The sequence below is a fragment of the Bubalus bubalis genome, chromosome 5, assembly GCF_019923935.1.
Source record: "Bubalus bubalis isolate 160015118507 breed Murrah chromosome 5, NDDB_SH_1, whole genome shotgun sequence".
Classification (NCBI taxonomy): Eukaryota; Metazoa; Chordata; class Mammalia; order Artiodactyla; family Bovidae; genus Bubalus; species Bubalus bubalis.
The window spans coordinates 75,978,727-75,999,784 of record NC_059161.1 but is presented as its reverse complement, the minus strand read 5'-3'; positions in this window follow the sequence as shown (position 1 = coordinate 75,999,784).

The following is a 21,058-nucleotide window of genomic DNA, read 5'->3' as shown; positions in this document are numbered from 1 at the left end:
TATATATCTAGAAGTGGAAATTGAGTCAACATATACATATATATACAAAATTTTCCTTGATGTGACTAAATTATTCTCAAAACAATTTCTAATTTAGTCACCTACCAGAGGGGTGTTAAAGTTCCCTTTGTGTTACATTCTTATCAATGCTTGTCATTGTTGCAAATACAAAATTAAAATTTAGCCAGCCTAGTAGGTGTACACTAATATTGGTTTAAATCTGTAATCCCTTTATTACTAATGAAATTGAGCATATTTTGATATATACTGGCTATGCAGTTTTCCTTGACTAGGAAACAAGAGTCAAATATTTTTATCCAGCATAGAAAAACTTAATGATATTCTTTAGGAGAAAATATTTCATGAAATGTAGAACAAAATACCCATTGATCATGAGTTATTGCAAATAACAGAGAATTATAGGAGAAATATATAAATAGTATATTGTCATATAAAAGCAGAAAGCTGAAAAATATCTAATGGATGCTTAATGAAAGCAAAGGATTGGGAAAATATTGATACAAAGGAAATTATTTAAAGGAAGAATTGCCTATCTCTAGGGCAAAGATTGATCATTCTTTGTTTTTTGTGAACCACACATTTTGTCTACCAGAAAATTCGGTCTTGTCATGCATCAGGTAAGTGATGTGCACTATCACTTTGCACAAGATGCAGTGCTTCCTAGAAAGGAGAGGAGGTTTCAGTGATATGGAAATCTCTGGGGAGCTGAAATCTTTGGGATCATTTTGTTATTCACAGGTATTTGAAGCTACCCTTTGAGGACAGTAGAATGAGATTTTTGCCTATTTTGCCCAGCAATTAGAATAATATCTTGCTGCTGTTCAGTTGCTAAGTCATGTCCGACTGCGACCCCATGTCAAACTCATGTTCATTGAGTTGGTGATGCTATCTAAGCACTGTATCCTCTGCCGTTCCCTTTTGCCTTCAATCTTTCCTGAAATATCAGAGTCTTTTCTAATGAGTTGACTGTTCTCATCAGGTGGCCAAAGTACTGCAGCTTCATCTTCAACATCAGTCCTTCCAATGAATATTCAGCATTGGTTTCCTTTGGGATTGATTGCTTTGTCTACTTGCAGTTCCACAGACTCTCAAGAGTCTTCTGCAGTACCACTAATGCCTATCCCACACCCATTTGTTCAATAAGCACTTTTGGATGAATGGATGAATTACAAAATAAAAAATGGATGAATTACAAAATAAATGAATATATTGATGCAAACTTGTAAATATATCATTGCCATTGCTTATGATTTCTTTCCAAAAATAAATTCTATCTCCATGTCAGAACCCACAGGAACATAGCTCTTAAATAGCAGCAAAAGGGGGCAGTATATGATGGTGGGGTTGACCAGTTCTCTTGGAGATTCAGAATTGTAAATGTTTAAACTTATAAGGACTTATAGTTCCTTCAATTCTCAGAAAAGAAAGGTAAGTACCAAATAAACTGAATTACACTTACTATGAAGGTCGAGGCAGATTATAGGCAGATTTTTCTCAAAATAGAAGTCTCTTTAGGAAGTCTTACTATAGAGGAGCAGTGGTCACTATGCTTTCAAAAAAACTGACAGCCTAGATATTGGCAGGTATTTATTCGCCACCAGTACCCACACCTCCTGGAAAGGTAAATGCTACAGACACCATTGTATCCATTCATTTTATAACAATAGTATAACATTAAGCTCCTTGATAACTACTCAAAATTCTTGAAGACTTTCCCTTCTGTATTATGTTAATACTGGCAGAAGTAACTCATAAAGTAATAAATACAGACACAGAGGAAAAGAACTGAAAGTAAGCTAGCCATGAAAAAAAAATTATGGAAAGAAGAAACCATGTGAGGTATTATTACATGTTGAAACTAGGGAACCAACTTCTGACTCAGTGGAAGAAGTTGTCTTTATTTGTCTAAATGAACTTCAGTGAAGTGGGAGAATCATGACAAAATTTACTCATAATCAAATGAATTTTTAACAGTTGAAGAAATTAAAGTTACAGGTTAAAGGTTAATGTTAAAAGTCCAAGGAAAGAGTGATGCAATACAGGAACAATTCTGAACGAATGCAGTAAGAAGGGAGAAACAAGCAAACAAGTAACCACCATCACCACTTATTGAGGCTTAAAACAGCTCCAGTATATGATCATGCAGTTTGCTCTACCCAAAACTAATGTAGAGGCTGAAGCCACATTCCCCAGCATCAGGCTCTTTTTGCTTATAAGGAGGCCTATTCTGGAGGTTATCGTGCTCAGTTGTGGCTGACTCTTTGCGACCCCATAGACTGCAGCCCACCAGGTCCCTCTGTCCTCAGAATTTTTCAGGCTAGAATACTGGAGTGGATTGCTAGGGGAAACAGTGGAAACAGTGTCAGACTTTATTTTTTGAGGCTCCAAAATCACTGCAGATGGTGACTGCAGCCATGAAATTAAAAGACGCTTACTCCTTGGAAGGAAAGTTATGACCAACCTAGATGGCATATTGAAAAGCAGAGACATTACTTTGCCAACAAAGGGCCGTCTAATCAAGGCTATGGTTTTTCCACTGGTCATGTATGGATGCAAGAGTTGGACTGTGAAGAAAGCTGAGTGCCGAAGAATTGATGCTTTTGAACTGTGGTATTGGAGAAGACTCTTGAGAGTCCCTTGGACTGCAAGGAGATCCAACCAGTCCATTCTGAAGATCAGCCCTGGTTGTTCTTTGCAAGGAATGATGCTAAAGCTGAAACTCCTGTACTTTGGCCACCTCATGTGAAGAGTTGACTCATTGGAAAAGATCTGATGCTGGGAGGGATTAGGGGCAGGAGGAAAAGGGGACGACAGAGGATGAGATTGCTGGATGGCATCGCCGACTTGATGGACATGAGTTTGAGTGAACTCCGGGAGTTGGTGATGGACAGGAAGGCCTGGCCTGCTGCGATTCATGGTGTCGCAAGGAGTCAGACACGACTGAGTGACTGAACTGAACTGAACTCCAGTTTTGGAAGCTATTACAAAGTGGTGAAGAGTATGTCAACACATTTTCATGACTACTATTAAACTTTCAAAATCACCAACCAAGGAAGTAGCAAAAGGTTCCAAGAGGAAAAAATGCATGTCTAATCACTCTGCACAAGCTCACTATTTGTTACTTATTCTAATTCTCAAAGTGTTTCAGAGATATAAAATTTTAGATGTATGATTTACAATAGACCAGGGAATTATAGCCTATGACTTATAGTGGCTGAAACCAGGCAAGTTGTTGAAAGATAAATGGTTGCTAAGAGGAGGAGGAAATATATTTAAATTCACGGTTGGCTCATTAATTATTTTCATTCATTATTTAACTTTGTTTTATGAAATGTCTTCTAAAACTTCTGAAGCAAGATTTTATTTTCTTTTATTTGCTCTATATTGCAATGGAACTTGAAATGGCTACCAACTACCAGTTAAACCTATATGTCAACTGTCAAGAATTTATTTATTTTATGTGAGATTTAGAGTTTGGAGGGTGACAGATTAAGTTTCCTGTCTGCTGTCACATCTGATTTTATGGCTCTTTGTTCCATAATAACTAGAATCAAAAGTGTGTGTTTTAGTGTATTGACTCTATTGTCTTGTGATTACGGTTATAGATAGATCATTTATAAACTTTGACCTTTTCATCTACTTGCTGCATTTGCAGATGTTAGCTATCTAATTCTACCATTTATATATATATGTAATATATATATAATATATATGCTATTTATATATATCTACCATTTATATTATATATATTATATATATATAATAGCATAATCTCAAATTGTTTTGTATTACCTAATGATCTAGGAAATTTAAAAAAGAGACTTTTCATAATCTCTAGGTCTATCCAGATTGCTGCAAATGACATTATTTCATTCTTTATAAAGGCTGAATAATATTCCACTATATATATGTACCACATCTTTACCCATTCCTCTGTAGATGGACATTTAGGTTGCTTCCATGTCTTGGTTATTATTATTATTTTTTTTTATATTTTTATTTTTTTTTTAAACTTTACATAACTGTATTAGTTTTGCCAAATATCAAAATGAATCCGCCACAGGTATACATGTGTTCCCCATCTTGAACCCTCCTCCCTCCTCCCTCCCCATTCCATCCCTCTGGGTCGTTCCAGTGCACCAGCCCCAAGCATCCAGTATCGTGCATCGAACCTGGACTGGCAACTCATTTCATACATGATATTTTACATGTTTCAATGCTGTTCTCCCAAATCTTCCCACCCTCTCCCTCTCCCACAGAGTCCATAAGACTGTTCTATACATCAGTGTCTCTTTTGCTGTCTCGTACACAGGGTTATTGTTACCATCTTTCTAAATTCCATATATATGCGTTAGTATACTGTATTGGTGTTTTTCTTTCTGGCTTACTTCACTCTGTATAATAGGCTCCAGTTTCATCCACCTCATGTCTTGGTTATTATAAATAGTGCTGCAATAAGCATTGGGATGCATGTATATTTTCAAATTATGGTTTTTCTTTCCCTTTGGATATATGCCCAGGAGTGGGATTGCTGGATCTTATTGTAATTCAAGTTTTAACTTTTTTTTTAAAGGAACTTTCATACTGTTCCTCATAAGGGTTGTACCAATTTGCATTCCCACCAACAGTATAGAAGGGATCCCTTTTCTCCACACTCTCCCAACATTTATTGTTGGTAGACTTTGATCATGGTCATTCTGACTGGCGTGTGGTGATACCTCACTGTAGTTTTGATTTGCATTTCTATAGTAGTGGATGTTGAACATCTTTTCATGCGCTTTTTGGCCATCTGTATGTCTTCTTTAGGAAAATGTCTATTTATATCTTCTGTCCATTTTTTGATTGGCTTGCTTGTTTGTTTGATTTGAGCTGTATGAGCTGTTTGTATTTTGGAATTTAACCTCTTGTCAATTGCTTCTTTTGCAAATATTTTCTTCCACTCTATGGGTTATCTTTCTTTTTAATTAGCTCATGACAAGAATAATGATATACATTAGAAGTTGATATACTTGTTAAAGCAATTTTAAGATCTTTGTAAAAGCTCCAAATCACTATGCTCACTTGAGTTCATAGGATTTGAAAATTAAAGATTAATTATGTCCTATTTTTTGTTTGTAGTTTCATTACTCTAGGAGGTACATCCAAAAAGATATTTCTGCAATTTATGCCAATGAGTATTCTGCCTATGTTTTCCTCTAAGAGTTTTATAGTATCCAGTCTTACATTTAGGTCTTTAATTCATTTTGCATTTATTTATTTATTTGTTTTGGTATGGTGTTAGAGAATGTTCTAGTTTCATTCTTTTACATGTAGTTGTCTAGTTTTCCCAGCACTATTTATTGAAGAGACTGTTTTTTTGTTTGTTTTTTTTTTCATTGTATATTCTTGCCTCCTTTGTTGTGGATTAATTGACTACAGGTTTGTAGGTTTATTTCTGGGCTTTCTATCTTGTTCCATTGGTCTATATTTCTGTTTTTGTGCCAGCACCATACTGTCACTTCGTGGCAAATAGATGGGGAAATAATGGAAATAGTGACAAACTTTATTTTCTTGGGCTCCAAAGTCACTGCAGATGGTGATTACAGCCATGAAATTAAAAGACGCTTGCTCTTTGAAAGAAAAGCTATGATCAACCTAGACTGCATATTAAAAAGCAGAGACATTCCTATGCCAACACAGGCCCATCTAGTCAAAGCTATGGTTTTTCCAGTAGTCAAGTATGGATGTAAGAATTGGACTAGATAGAAAGCTGAGTGCCAAAGGATGGATGCTTTTGAAATGTGGTGTTGGAGAAGAATCTCGAGAGTCCCTTGGACTGCAGGGAGATCAAACCAGTCCATCTTAAAGGAAATCAGACCTGAACATTCATTGGAAGGACTGATACCGAAGCTGAAACTCCAACACTTTGGCCACCTGATGTGAAGAACTAACTCATTGGCAAAGACCCTGATGCTGGGAAAGATAGAAAGCAGGAAGAGAAGGGGACAACAGAAGATGAGATTGGATGGCATCACTGACTTGCTGGACATGAGTTTGAGCAAGCTCCAACAGTTGGTGATGGACAGAGAAGCTTGGTATGCTGCAGTTCATGGGGTCAGAGTCGGACATGACAGCAACTGAATTGAACTGAACCATATTGTTTTGATTTCTCTAGCTTTGCCACTTGCAACAACATGAATGGACCTAGGGATTATCATAATAAGTTAAGTTAATTAGAGAGACAAATACCATATGATAACACATATATTGAACCTAAAACATTATGCAAATGAACTTACTTACAAGACAGAAGCAGACTCACAGACTTCAAAAACAAACTTATAGTTACCAAATGGAAAACGTGGGGGGAAGGGATAAATTATGAGTTTTGGATGAACATATATATATAGTAAATAATCAACAAGGATGTGCAGTATAACACAAGGAAATTTTCTTAATAATCTGTAATAATCTAGATGGGCAAAGAATCTGAAAAAGAATGGATATATTTATATGTTTAATTGAATCACTTTGCTGTATGCCTGAAACTAACACAATATTTTAAATCAACTATATATTAAATATAAAATAAAATTATATTTAAAAGGACATCTTTCAAATTGTTTGTAAAATTAAAGTTTTACTATGTTTATTTCTGCTGTTTACTGCTTCCACTTTTATAAACATTGCTTTTTATATTAATTTTCAAATCCTGTCAAGTGAGCATACTGATTTGGAGCTTTTAAAGAGGTCTTAAAATTGTTTTAACAAGTGTATCAATTTCTAATGTATATCATTATTCTTATCATGAGCTAATTAATTTTTTCACTGGATTGATAACACTACTTACATTAATTACTAATTTTACAGATTATAAATTTTGATGGAAATTCTAAACTACTTAACTTGATTAATCTTTGTCTTATTTCCAGTGCTGAGAATAATTCTTTCTAATTCCTCTAAATACACAAACTGAACTCTGACTTATGAAATTTTTCTTCCTGTTAGAACACCAAATATACTGGACTTACAAAACTCTTTTTAAAGTTATACTTTTGTTCTTTGTAAGCTTGTATATATATTTCAACTAAATACTAAAGTGTAAAATTTGGCTCTATGTTTTCTCAATTTTCAAATCTTCAGTGAAAAGCTTAAAAGTATACTGGATTAATGAGTGAATTAGGGAAAGTGATTTTTAAAAAATTAGAATTATGTTGTAAGTTTTTGGAATTTAAATTAGTGTTACCAGTAAACTACTTTCTTAAAATTATTTTTAAAGTGAAGGAATATCAACTAAAGATTTCTTCACATGTCAGACAGAAATGGGAGATGATGAGCCATGACAGCCCTGTGTCTTCTTGAAACCCAAGATATTTGTTTAAATGAAAGTTTGGACAAAGCCCAAGTAGGAGAAACAAAGGAACCATTAACAAGTGTGGAGAAGTCTAGAAGGATTGTGAAAGGACACTCTCCCCACTACTTACTGTCACCTCACTGCTCTTCTTAATCAGGCTACCTCAGGAGGCAAGACAGGATGCCTCAAATGACAGCAATCAGTCTCCTTTCCCAGGGGCTTGAGGGGGAACGTTCAGAGGTTCTGCACTTCTGAAAATTGTAATTGGCCAAGTCTTTGCTTCAGTTATCCATAAACACAGGATCTGAAAGAACAAAGTATGGTATGTAAACCCATGAGTTTTGTAGGAAGTTAGATCCAAATAGTAGCAAAATCTCTTCTGCTTGACTGCAAAGGAAGGAAAACAGAAATGGTGATGAAATGAATGTCTAAGACTTAGGCAGCCTACAAAACCCCTGTAAATGTCCCTATCACTTAGCCTCTTGACCACCCTCCACCATTGTCACCCTTAGCATCACCACCTAGCCTCAAGATTCTGAATTGTAAATTGATGTTTGACTATTTTTTATGGACAGTTTACTCATTGATTAACATGTGATAGAAGTATTCTCAGGCAACTTAGTATATGAGGTGCTTGTTTTAAACTGGCCACTCTGAAATAATCAAACAGTTTGGGAAAGCGAAGGAATTGTCCTAGCCAGAATGTAGACACTGATTCTACTTAATTTGAAACTACATTAATTCTGCTTTTCAAAAGGGAAGGAACATTTTTTCTTATGTGACTCCTGAATGAACTTCTTTTACCATCCAGGGTACAGCATTCCACACCCCTAAGCAAATGTGGAAACTCCCCAAAGGAGCAGTTCCTCTTCTGCTTTTATATGGATTGACCATATCTTTTTTCCCCAAGAAATCCCTAGGGATTATTGCTTTTTTACACACATTACTTTTTGTTGTATTCAAGAGAACCACATTCCAAGTGATGTTAATCTAATTAGTTAGATGGTAAAAATATTGCAGATGTTTTTAAAACTCCGTATTAAGGTAATGACACATTTTTTTAAACACTATTTAAGCTGGGAAAAATTAAATTTCATAGAGAATGATTTACTTTTCTTACTTTCTATCTTGCCTATATACCCATTCTATGTATATGTTCTTGGCAATATTCCAGAAGGCTCTCATCCCAGATCCTGTCACTACTGAAAATCACAATATGAAGATGTGGTAGCTCCACTCTTATAATGGCGCTTGTTTCATGCTGGAGCCAAAAGTCTATGATAACATAAGAGTAAATATAGTTTTGTTGCAGGAAACAGAGACTGGAGATACTTTATGATGACTTTATATCAATCTCCTTTGTAATTCACCAGAAGTTTGGAAGTTTCTAAACCAATCATAAATAAAGTAAGTAAGTAAAGTAGCTCAGTCTTGTCTGGCTCTTTGCGACTCCATGGACTATAGCCTACCAGGCTCCTCTGTCCATGGGACTTCCCAGGCAAGAGTACTGGAGTGGGTTGCCATTTCCTTCTCCAGGGGATCTTCCCAACCCAGGGATCGAACCCCAGTCTCCAGCATTGTAGACAGATGCTTTACCGTCTGAGCCACCAGGGAAGTGGATTACTCGGCTTCCCTGGTGGCTCAGATAGTGAAGAATCTGCTTTATCTTTGGGTAAATCACAGACTGGGAGGCATTTTTCAAGGGACTTCTGGGCTGGTTCATTCAACAAACTTAGTATGTATTCTTGATTTATTTGCAGTAATGACCCCTTGTACATTTTCAATATTCACCATTACTTTTATTTTTATCCTTTTCTCTAATCTTTGATCACTCTTATTAGTCATCTGTCCAATTAGACTTTTTAAAGAACCCAACTTGGCTTTTATTTATTTTCTACTTGATTAATTTTTAGTCCTATTTTAAGTATTGTCTTCTTTCTACTTTTATTTTTTTTTGGGTTTCTTTTTCTAGCTTCATGAAAAACATGCTCTTCAGACTTTTTCTTTTCAATACATCCATGCGTGACTTTGAATTTCATTCTGAAACCTGCAGTAGTTGAATTTCACAGATTTTAATGTGATTATATGTTCATTTCTACTATGATTTTCCCCCTCTGGTCCATGTGTTACTTAGACAGGCCTATGTCAGTTTTCAAACACATAGATTTAAAAAATTATTTATCTTTTAGTTACTGATTTCTAGTTTAATAGCACTGAAGTCAGAGAATATACACTGCATGATTTCAAGTTTTGAAGTTTTTGAGACATGCTTTATTATCTATGATTAATGTTTGCAAATGAGCCCTGTGTGCTTGGGGGAAATAAAAAGGTGTATTTTGCATTTGTTGGACTTCCCTGATGGCTCAGTCAGTAAAGAATCTGCCTGCAATGCTGGAGACCTGGGTTCGATGCCTGGGGAGGAAAGATCCCCTAGAGGAGGGCATGGCAACCCACTCTAGTATGCTTGTCTGAGAATCCTCATGGACAGAGGAGACTGGCAGGCTACAATCCATGGGGTGGCAAAGAGTTGGACATGACTGAATGACTAAGCACAGCACAGCACATGTTTTATATACATACATACATACATATATCTAAAATGCATGCTAATTACATTTCACACATTTTCAATGTATTCGCAAATTTTCTGTCTGTTCATTCTAACCATTATTGACAGATAAATTAAAATTTAGGGCTTCCCTGGTGGCTCAGACAGTAAAGAATCTGCCTGCAAAGAAGGAGATTCAAGTTTGATCCCTGGGTCAGGAAGATCCCCATGAAGAAGGGAATAACCACTCCAGTATTTTTGTCTGGAGAGTTCCATGGGCAGAAGAGCCCAGGGGGGCCACAGTCAATGGGGTTGCAAAGAGTTGGATGTGACTGAGCAGATAATGTTTCCATTTTCACAAATTAAAGTTTGTTTATGAATTTGAATTGTGAATTTGTCTATTTTTTCTTGTAGTTCTGTCCAACTTGCCTTAAATGTTTTGAGGCTATGTTACAATATACAAACAAATACAAAATCTTACATTGTTTGAGTGAATACCTCATTTACTATTATTTAGTGACTCTTTTTATCTATAGTAATGCTTTATACCTTAAATTAGATATTTTATTGGTATTTGCTTGTTACATCTTTTTTCTATTAATTCTCTTCAAGTTTCCTGTATCCTCAGTTCAGTAAAGTTCAGTCACTCAGTCGTGTCCGACTCTTTGCGACACCATGAATCACAGCACACCAGGCCTCCCTGTCCATCACCAACTCCCGGAGTTCACTCAGACTCATGTCCATCGAGTCCATGATGCCATCCAGCCATCTCATCCTCTGTCATCCCCTTCTCCTCCTGCCCCCAATCCTTCCCAGAATCAGTCTTTTCCAATGAGTCAACTCTTCACATGAGGTGGCCAAAGTACTGGAGTTTCAGCTTTAGCATCATTCCTTCCAAAGAAATCCCAGGGCTGATCTCCTTCAGAATGGACTGGTTGGATCTCCTAGCAGTCCAAGGGACTCTCAAGAGTCTTCTCCAACACCACAGTTCAAAAGCATCAATTCTTCAGTCCTCAGCCTTCTTCACAGTCCAAATCTCACATCCATATATGACTACAGGAAAAACCATAGCCCTGACTAGATGGCCCTTTGTTGGCAAAGTAATGTCTCTGCTTTTCAATATGCTATCTAGGTTGGACATAACTTTCCTTCCAAGGAGTAAGCGTCTTTTAATTTCATGGCTGCAGTCACCATCTGCAGTGATTTTGAAGCCCCCCAAAATAAAGTCTGACACTGTTTCCACTATTTCCCATCTATTTCCCATGAAGTGATGGGACCAGATGCCATGATCTTCGTTTTCTGAATGTTGAGCTTTAAGCCAACTTTTTCACTCTCCTCTTTCATCAAGAGGCTTTTTAGTTCCTTTCACTTTCTGCCGTAAGGGTGGTGTCATCTGCATTGGTTATTGATATTTCTCCCAGCAATCTTGATTCCAGCTTGTGTTTCTTCCAGTCCAGCGTTTCTCATGATGTACCCTGCATAGAAGTTAAATAAGCAGGGTGACAATACACAGCCTTGACGTACTCCTTTCCTATTTGGAAACAGTCTGTTGTTCCATGTCCAGTTCTAACTGTTGCTTCCTGACCTGCATACAAATTTCTCAAGAGGCAGGTCAGGTGGGCTGGTATTCCCATCTTTTTCACAATTTTCCACAGTTTATTGTGATCCACACAGTCAAAGACTTTGGCATAGTCAATAAAGCAGAAATAGATGTTTTTCTGGAACTCTCTTGCTTTTTCCATGATCCAGCAGATGTTGGCAATTTTATCTCTGGTTCCTCTGCCTTTTCTAAAACCAGCTTGAACAGCAGGAAGCTCACGGTTCCATATTGTTGAAGCCTGGCTTAGAGAATTTTGAGCATTACTTTACTAGCATGTAAGATGAGTGCAATTATGCGGTAGTTTGAGTATTCTTTGGCATTGCCTTTGGGATTGGAATGAAAACTGACCTTTTCCAGTCCTGTGGCCACTGTTGAGTTTTCTACATTTGCTGGCCTATTGAGTGCAGCACTTTCACAGCATCATCTTTCAGGATTTGAAATAGCTCAACTGGAATTCCATCACCTCCACTAGCTTTGTTCATAGTGATGCTTTCTAAGGCCCACTTGACTTCACATTCCAGGATGTCTGGCTCTAGGTGAGTGATCACACCATCGTGATTATCTTGGTCATGAAAATCTTTTTTTGTACAGTTATTCTGTGTATTCTTGCCACCTCTTCTTAATACCTTCTGCTTCTGTTAGGGCCATACCTTTTCTGTCCTTTATCATGCCCATCTTTGCATGAAATGTTCCCTTGGTATCTCTAATTTGCTTGAAGAGATCTCTAGTCTTTCCCATTCTGTTGTTTTCCTCTATTTCTTTGCATTGATCACTGAGGAAGGCTTTCTTATCTCTTCTTGCTATTCTTTGGAACTCTGCATTCAGATGTTTATATCTTTCCTTTTCTCCTTTGCTTTTCACTTCTCTTCTTTTCACAGCTGTTTGTAAGGCCTCCCCAGACAGCCTATATCCTCAGGGTTTTTAAAAAATAGCTATACATAGCAACAGAAAAGGCAATGCCATTCCACTCCAGTACTCTTGCCTGGAAAATCCCACGGATGGACGAGCCTGGTAGGCTGTAGTCCATGGGGTCGCTAAGAGTTGGACACGACTGAGCGACTTCCTTTTCACTTTTCACTTTCATACATTGGAGAAGGAAATGGCAACCCACTCCAGTGTTCTTGCCTGGAGAGTCCCAGGGACGGGGAAGCCTGGTGGGCTGACGTCTCTGGGGTTGCACAGAGTCGGACACGACTGAAGTGACTTAACAGCATACGTGGCAATGCCATGTACCATATAGTTAAACCACTTAAAAGGAGTTCGTCAAGGCTGTATACTGTCACCCTGTTTATTTAACTTATTTGCAGAGTTCATCATGAGAAACGCTGGGCTGGAAGAAACACAAGCTGGAATCAAGATTGCTGGGAGAAATATCAGTAACCTCAGATATGCAGATGACACCACCCTTATGGCAGAAAGTGAAGAGGAACTCAAAAGCCTCTTGATGAAAGTGAAAGTGGAGAGTGAAAAAGTTGGCTTAAAGCTCAACATTCAGAAAACGAAGATCATGGCATCAGGTCCCTTCACTTCATGGCAAATAGATGGGGAAATAGTGGAAACAGTGTCAGACTTTATTTTTCTGGGCTCCAAAATCACTGCAGATGGTGACTGCAGCCATGAAATTAAAAGATGCTTACTCCTTGGAAGGAAAGTTATGACCAACCTAGATAGCATATTCAAAAGCAGAGACATTACTTTGCCAACAAAGTTTTGTCTAGTTAAGGCTATGGTTTTTCCTGTGGTCATGTATGGATGTGAGAGTAGGACTGTGAAGAAACCTTAGCACTGAAGAACTGATGCTTTTGAACTGTGGTGTTGGAGAAGACTCTTGGGAGTCCCTTGGACTGCAAGGAGATCCAAACAGTCCATTCTGAAGGATATCAGCCCTGAGATTTCTTTGGAAGGAATGATGCTAAAGCTGAAGCTCCAGTACTTTGGCCACTCATGTGAAGAGTTGACTCATTGGAAAAGACTCTGATGCTGGGAGGGATTGGGGGCAGGAGGAGAAGGGGACGACAGAGGATGAGATGGCTGGATGGCATTGCTGACTCTATGGACATGAATCTCAGTGAACTCCGGGAGTTGGTGATGGACAGGGAGGCCTGGCGTGCTGCAATTCATGGGGTCACAAAGAGTCGGACATGACTGAGCGACTGATATGATCAACAAGCAGCCACTAATCTACTTTCTGATAAGAACAGATACCACACTTGCTCTCAGGCAAAAGGCCAAGAAGCGATATCACTGTTCTACTTTGTGTCTCTATAGATTTCCCTGTTGTGGATTTTCATATCAAAGGACTATAGAGTATACAAAAGTTTGCGACTATATTTTTTCACTTAGCATGTTTTCAAAGTTTATCCAACTTGTAACATGTATCAGTACTTTTTTCCTCTTAAGGCAGAATGATATTCCATCATATGGGTTGTGTATCCATTCATCATTGACTGACATTTGGATTATTTCCACCTTTTTGCTATTAAGAATAATGCTGCTATAAACATTCATCTACAAGTTTTAGTATGAACACATATTTTAATTCTCTAGGATTTTTACCAAGAGGTAAAATTGCTGGGTTTATTCATTTGAGAAATTTCCAAACTATTTTCCAAATAACTTGCACAATTTTATATTCCCACCAGCAGTATAAGAGAATACTGGTTTTTCATAAGCTTAAAAACACTTTTTATTGTCTGATTTTTTTTTTAATTTTAGTCATCTTGTGAGCCTTAATTTCTGTTTTCAGTGGCAAAAGAGACTTTCAGGATCAATGCTCAAATTCTCCCACACCCCCTAAAAGACTTAACTGACTTGCCTCTTTTTCTTATATTTTGCCCTGATAATTCCACTTACATATTCTCATTACATATACTTATATGGATATCTAGATAGATAAATAGGCCCATATATATACCCATATGCATATACATACACATATACACATCTAGCATTTAGACTTGTTTTCAGTAGAATTATTTGTCTAATTTACCTAGGACTGACTCTTTGTGAACCCATGAATTGCAGCATGCCAGGCCTCCCTGTCCATCACCAGCTCCTGGAGTTCACCCAAACCCATGTCCATCGAGTCGCTGATGCCATCCAGCCATCTCATCCTCTGTCATCCCCTTCTCCTCCGGCCCCCAATCCTTCCCAGCATTAGGGTCTTTCCAATGAGTCAACCCTTTGCATGAGGTGGCCAAAGTATTGGAGTTTAAGCTTCAGCATCACTCCTTCCAATGAACACCCAGGACTGATCTCCTTTAGAATGGACTGGTTGGATCTCCTTGCAGTCCAAGGGACTCTCAAGAGTCTTCTCCAACACCACAGTTCAAAAGCATCAATTCTTCAGACCTCAGCTTTCTTCATCATCCAACTCTCACAGCCATACATGACTACTGGAAAAAGCATAACCTGACTAGATGGACTTTGTTGGCAAAGTAATATCTCTGCTTTTGAATATGCTATCTAAGTTGGTCATAACTCTCCTTCCAAGGAGTAAGCGTCTTTTAATTTCATGGCTGCAGTCACCATCTGCAGTGATTTGGGGCCCCCCAAAATAAAGTCTGACACTGTTTTCCACTATTTCCCCATCTATTTCCCATGAAGTGATGGGACCAGGTGCAATGATCTTAGTTTTCTGAATGTGAGCTTTAAGGCAACCTTTTCACTCTCCTTCACTTTCAAGAGGCTTTTTAGTTCCTCTTCACTTTCTGCCATAAGGGTGGTGTCATCTGCATATCTGAGGTTCTTGATATATCTCCAGGCAATCTTGATTCCAGCTTGTGTTTCTTCCAGTCCAGCGTTTCTCATGATGTACCCTGCATAGAAGTTAAATAAGCAGGGTGACAATATACAGTCTTGACGTACTCCTTTTCCTCTTTGGAAACAGTCTGTTGTTCCATATCCAGTTCTAACTGTTGCTTCCTGACCTGCATACAGGATTCTCAAGAGACAGGTCAGATGGTCTGGTATTCCCATATCTTTCAGAATTTTCCACAGTTTATTGTGATCCACACAAAGGCTTTGGCATAGTCAATAAAGCAGAAATAGATGTTTTTCTGGAACTCTCTTGCTTTTTCCATGATCCAGCGGATGTTGGCAATTTGATCTCTGGTTCCTCTGCCTTTTCTAAAGCCAGCTTGAACATCTGGAAGTTCACGGTTCATGTACTACTGAAGTCTGGCTTGGAGAATTTTGAGCATTACTTTACTAGCGTGTGAGATGAGTGCAATTGTGTGGTAGTTTGAGCATTCTTTGGCATTGCCTTTCTTTGGGATTGGAATGAAAACTGACCTTTTCCAGTCCTGTGGCCACTGTTGAGTTTTCCACATTTGCTGGCCTATTGAGTGCAGCACTTTCACAGCATCATCTTTCAGGATTTGAAATAGCTCAACTGGAATTCCATCACCTCCACTAGCTTTGTTCATAGTGATGCTTTCTAAGGCCCACTTGACTTCACATTCCAGGATGTCTGGCTCTAGGTGAGTGATCACACCATCGTGATTATCTTGGTCATGAAGATCTTTTTTTGTACAGTTATTCTGTGTATTCTTGCCACCTCTTCTTAATACCTTCTGCTTCTCTTAGGTCCATACCATTTATGTCCTTTATAGAGCCTCTCTTTGCATGAAATGTTCCCTTGGTATCTCTAATTTGCTTGAAGAGATCTCTAGTCTTTCCCATTCTGTTGTTTTCCTCTATTTCTTTGCATTGATCGCTGAGGAAGGCTTTCTTATCTCTCCTTGCTATTGTTTGGAACTCTGCATTCAGATGGGAATATCTTTCCTTTTCTCCTTTACTTTTCACTTTTCTTCTTTTCACAGCTATTTGTAAGGCCTCCCCATACAGCCATTTTGCCTTTTTTGCATTTCTTTTCCATTGATATGGTCTTAATCCCCATCTCCTGTACAATGTCATGAACCTCATTCCATAGTTCATTAGGCACTCTATCAGATCTAGTGCCTTGAATCTATTTCTCACTTCCACTGTATAATCATAAGGAATTTGATTTAGGTCATACCTGAATGGTGTACTTTCCTCAATTTAAGTCTTTGGTAATAAAGAGTTCATGATCTGAGCCACAGTCAGTCCTGGTCTTGTTTTTGCTGATTGTATAGAGCTTCTCCATCTTTGGCTGCAAAGAATATAAGCAATCTGATTTCAGTGTTGACCATCTGGTGATGTCCAAGTTTAGAGTCTTCTCCTATGTGTTGGAATAGGGTGTTTGCTATGACCAGTGCGTTCTCCTGGCAAAACTCTATTAGCCTTTGCCCTGCTTCATTCCTTACTCCAAGGCTAAATTTGCCTGTTACTCCAGGTGTTTCCTTACTACTTATTTTTGCATTCCAGTCCAGTATAATGAAAAAGACATCTTTTTTGGGTGTTAGTTCTAAAAGGTCTTGTAGGTGTTCATAGAACTGCTCAACTTCAGCTTCTTCAGCGTTACTGGTTGGGGCATAGACTTGGATTACCGTGATATTGAATGGTTTGCCTTGGAAATGAACAGAGATCATTCTGTCATTTTTGAGATTGCATCCAAGTACTGCATTTCAGACTCTTTTGTTGACCATGATGGCTACTCCATTTCTTCTAAGGGATTCCTGCCCACAGTAGTAGGTATAATGGTCATCTGAGTTAAATTCACCCATTCCAGTCCATCTTAGTTTGCTTATTCCTAGAATGTCAACGTTCACTCTTGCCATCTCCTGTTTGACCACTTCCAATTTGCCTTGATTCAGGGACCTGACATTCCAGATTCCTATGCAATATTGCTCTTTACAGCATTGGACCTTGCTTCTATCACCAGTCACATCCACAACTGGGTATTGTTTTTGCTTTGGCTCTATCCCTTCATTCTTTCTGGAGTTATTTCTCTACTGATCTCCAGTAGCATATTGGGCACCTACCAACCTGGGGAGTTCCTCTTTCAGTATCCTATCATTTTACCTTTTAATACTGCCCATAGGGTTCTCAAGGCCATTCCCTTCTCCAGTGGACCACATTCTGTCAGACCTCTCCACCATGACCTGCTGGTCTTAGGTGGCCCCACACCGCATGGCTTAGTTTCACTGAGTTAGACAAGTCTGTGGTCCATGTGATTAGGTTGACTAGTTTTCTGTGATTATGGTTTCAGTGTGTCTGCCCTCTGATGCCCTCTCACAACCCACTGTCTTACTTGGGTTTCTCTTACCTGGGATATAGGGTATCTCTTCACTCCTGTTCCAGCAAAGTGCAGCTACTACTCCTTACCTTGGACAAGGGGTATCTCCTCATCGCCGCCCCTCCTGACCTTGAACATGGAGTAGCTCCTCTCGGACCTCCTGGGCCTGTGCAGCCACCGCTCCTTTGACGAGGGGTTGTTCCTCTGGGCCGCCGCCCCTGACCTTGGATGTGGGGTAGCTCCTCTTGGCCGCTCCTGCGACATCACAGCAATTTTGAAAGCTGGGAATCCCCAAATCAAAGTACTGGAGCATTTGATGTCTATTGAAAAGCTGATTCTTGTTCAAAGATGGCCATCTTTTCACTGTATCCTCACATGGTAGGTGGGTGAAAGTGAAAATGAAAGTGAAGTTGCTCAGTTGGGTCCAACTCTTTGTGACCCCATGGACTGTAGCCCACCAGTCTCCTCAGTCCATGGAATTTTCCAGGCAAGAGCACTGGAGTGGGTTGCCATTTCCTTCTCCAGAGGATTTTCTCAACCCAGGGATCGAACCCGGGTCTCCTGCACTGCAGGCAGACGCTTTACCCTCTGAGCCACCAGAGGACTCAGAAGATGGGTAGAGGTGTACTCTGCATATAAGTTAAGTAAGCAGGGTGACAATATACAGTCTTGACGTACTCCTTTTCCTATTTGGAACCAATCTGTTGTTCCATGTCCAGTTCCAACTGTTGCTTCCTGACCTGCATATAGGTTTCTCAAGAGGCAGGTCAGGTGTTCTGCCATTCCCATCTCTTTCAGAATTTTTCACAGTTTATTGTGATCCACACAGTCAAAGGCTTTGGCATAGTCAATAAAGCAGAAATAGATATTTTTCTGGAATTCTCTTGCTTTTTCGATGATCCAGTGTGTGTTGGCAATTTGATCTCTGCCGTTTCTAAAGCCAGCTTGAACATCTGGAAGTTCATGGTTCACATATTGCTGAAGCCAAGTAGCTCATGAGGGCAGAGTCCCTGAGTGGAATTAGCAGCCTTACAGAAGAGACTTTCGTAGAAGGTGGGTAGAGGGCTACTGTTGTTGCTGTTCAGTCACTAAGTTGTGTCTGACTCCTTGCAACCCCATGGACTTCAGCACACCAGGCTTCCCTGTCCTTCACAATCTCTCAGAGTTTGCTCAAACTCGTGTTCATTTAGTCAGCGATGCCATTCCATCTTATCCTCTGTTGCACCCTTTTCCCCCTGCCCTCCATCTTTCGCAGCATGTGGGTTTTCCCAGTGAGCTGGCTCTTCATATCAGGTGGCCAAAGTATTGGAGCTTCAGCTTCAGCATCAGTCTTTCCAATGAATTTCTATGGTTGATTTCCTTTAGGATTTACTGGTTTGATCTTCTTGCTGTCCAAAGGACTCTCAAGAGTCTTCTCCAGTACCACAGTTTGAAAGCATCAATTCTTCCATGCTCAGCCTTCTTTATGGTACAACTCTCACATCCATACAAGACTACTGGAACAAACATTTCTTTGCCTATACAGACTTTGTCAGCAAAATGATGTCTCTGCTTTTCAACATGCTGTCTAGGTTTGTTATAGCTTTTCTAGGTTTGCTATAGCTTTTCTTCCAAAGAAGATCCTTTAATTTTGTGGCTACAGTCATTGTTTGCAGAGATTCTGGAGCCCAAGAAAATAAAAACTGCCACAGTTTCCACATTTTCCCCATTTATTTGGCATAAAGTGATGGGACTGGATGCCATGATCTTAGTGTTTTAATGTTGAGTTTTAAACCAGCTTTTTCACTGTCTTCTTTCACCCTCATCAAGAGGCTCTTTAGTTCCTCCTCTCTTTCTTCCATTAGAGTGGCATCATCTGCATATCTGAGGCTGTTGCTATTTCTCCTATCAATCTCGATTCCAGCTTGTGATTCAGTCGACCTGACATTTCATATGATGTACTCTGAATATAAGTTAAATAAGCAGATTGACAATATACAGCATTGTTATACTCTTTTCTTTTGAACCAGTCTATTGTCCCAAGTCTGGTTCTAACTGTTGCTTCTTGACCTGCATACAAGTTTCTCATGAGGTAGGTAAGATGGCCTGTATTCCCATTTCTTTAAGAATTTTTCAGTTTGTTGTGATATATAGAGTCAAAGGCTTTTCTGTAGTCAATGAAGCAGTATAGTAGATTTTTTAAAAATTCCCTTGCTTTTTTTATGATCCAAGGGATGCTGACAGTTTGATCTCTGGTTCCTGTGCCTTTTCTAAATCCAGCTTGTACATCTGCAAGTTCTTGGTTCAAGTACTGTTGAAGCCTAACTTGAAGGATTTTGAGCATTACCTCACTAGCATGTGAAATGTAAAGTAGTTTGAACATTCTTTGGCATTGGCCTTCTTTTAGGATTGAAATGAAAACAGATTTTCTAGTCCTGTCGCCATTGCTGAGTTTTTCAAATTTGCTAGCATATTGAGTGCAGCACTTTAACAGTATCATCTTTTGGCATTTGAAATGGTTATTTACATAATGAGGTGCTATAAACTGTAAAAAGAATGAGAAATATCTCTGAACTTATATGTAGTGAATTCCAGCATTATCTGTTATATGGGGTGAAGTGCATATATGGTGCTTTTTTTTTATGTAATAAAGAGAAATAAGAAGACATGCATGGTCTGTTCATTTGGGGAAAATTTAAGAAGATAAATAAGCCAGAAACTAGTGAAATTGGGTACCTATAAGAAGCAGGTAGAAATGGAGTATAAAGGAAAGGGACAGAATAGAAGTGGTGGGCAGGAGAATGTTTCTGATCACATCTTTTTATATAGTTCTGATATTTGGAACTAGGTTAATGTCTACTGATATAAAAATTAGAAAATAAAAAAAAAAGTGGAAAAAACTAAAATGAAATACAAAGAAAAACAAATAGATTTAGTAGTATAATATACCCACTCTACAGGGTGGGGGTAATTGATCTAAGCAACATTTGAAGAGAGCAATGTTAAATTTATGTTTTAAAGTGAAAAGCAAAAACAAAAACATTTTAAACTAGTAGGTTTGATTTCCACTAGAGTATAGGACTAGAAATTGTAAAACTTCTTTCTGTGTATTCTAGGGCTGAGTAAATATGTTAATAGATTAGGGATAATGGGAAGTCAGGTGGACCTTAGGAAGCATCGCTATGAACAAAGCTGGTGGGGGTGATGGAATTTCAGTTGAGCTATTTCAAATCCTGAAAGATGATGCTGTGAAAGTGCTGCACTCAATATGCCAGCAAATTTGGAAAACTCAGTAGTGGCCACAAGACTGGAAAAGCTCAGTTTTCATTCCAATCCCAAAGAAAGGCAATGCCAAAGAGTGCTCAAACTACCACACAATTGCACTCATCTCATATGCTAGTAAAGTAATGCTCAAAA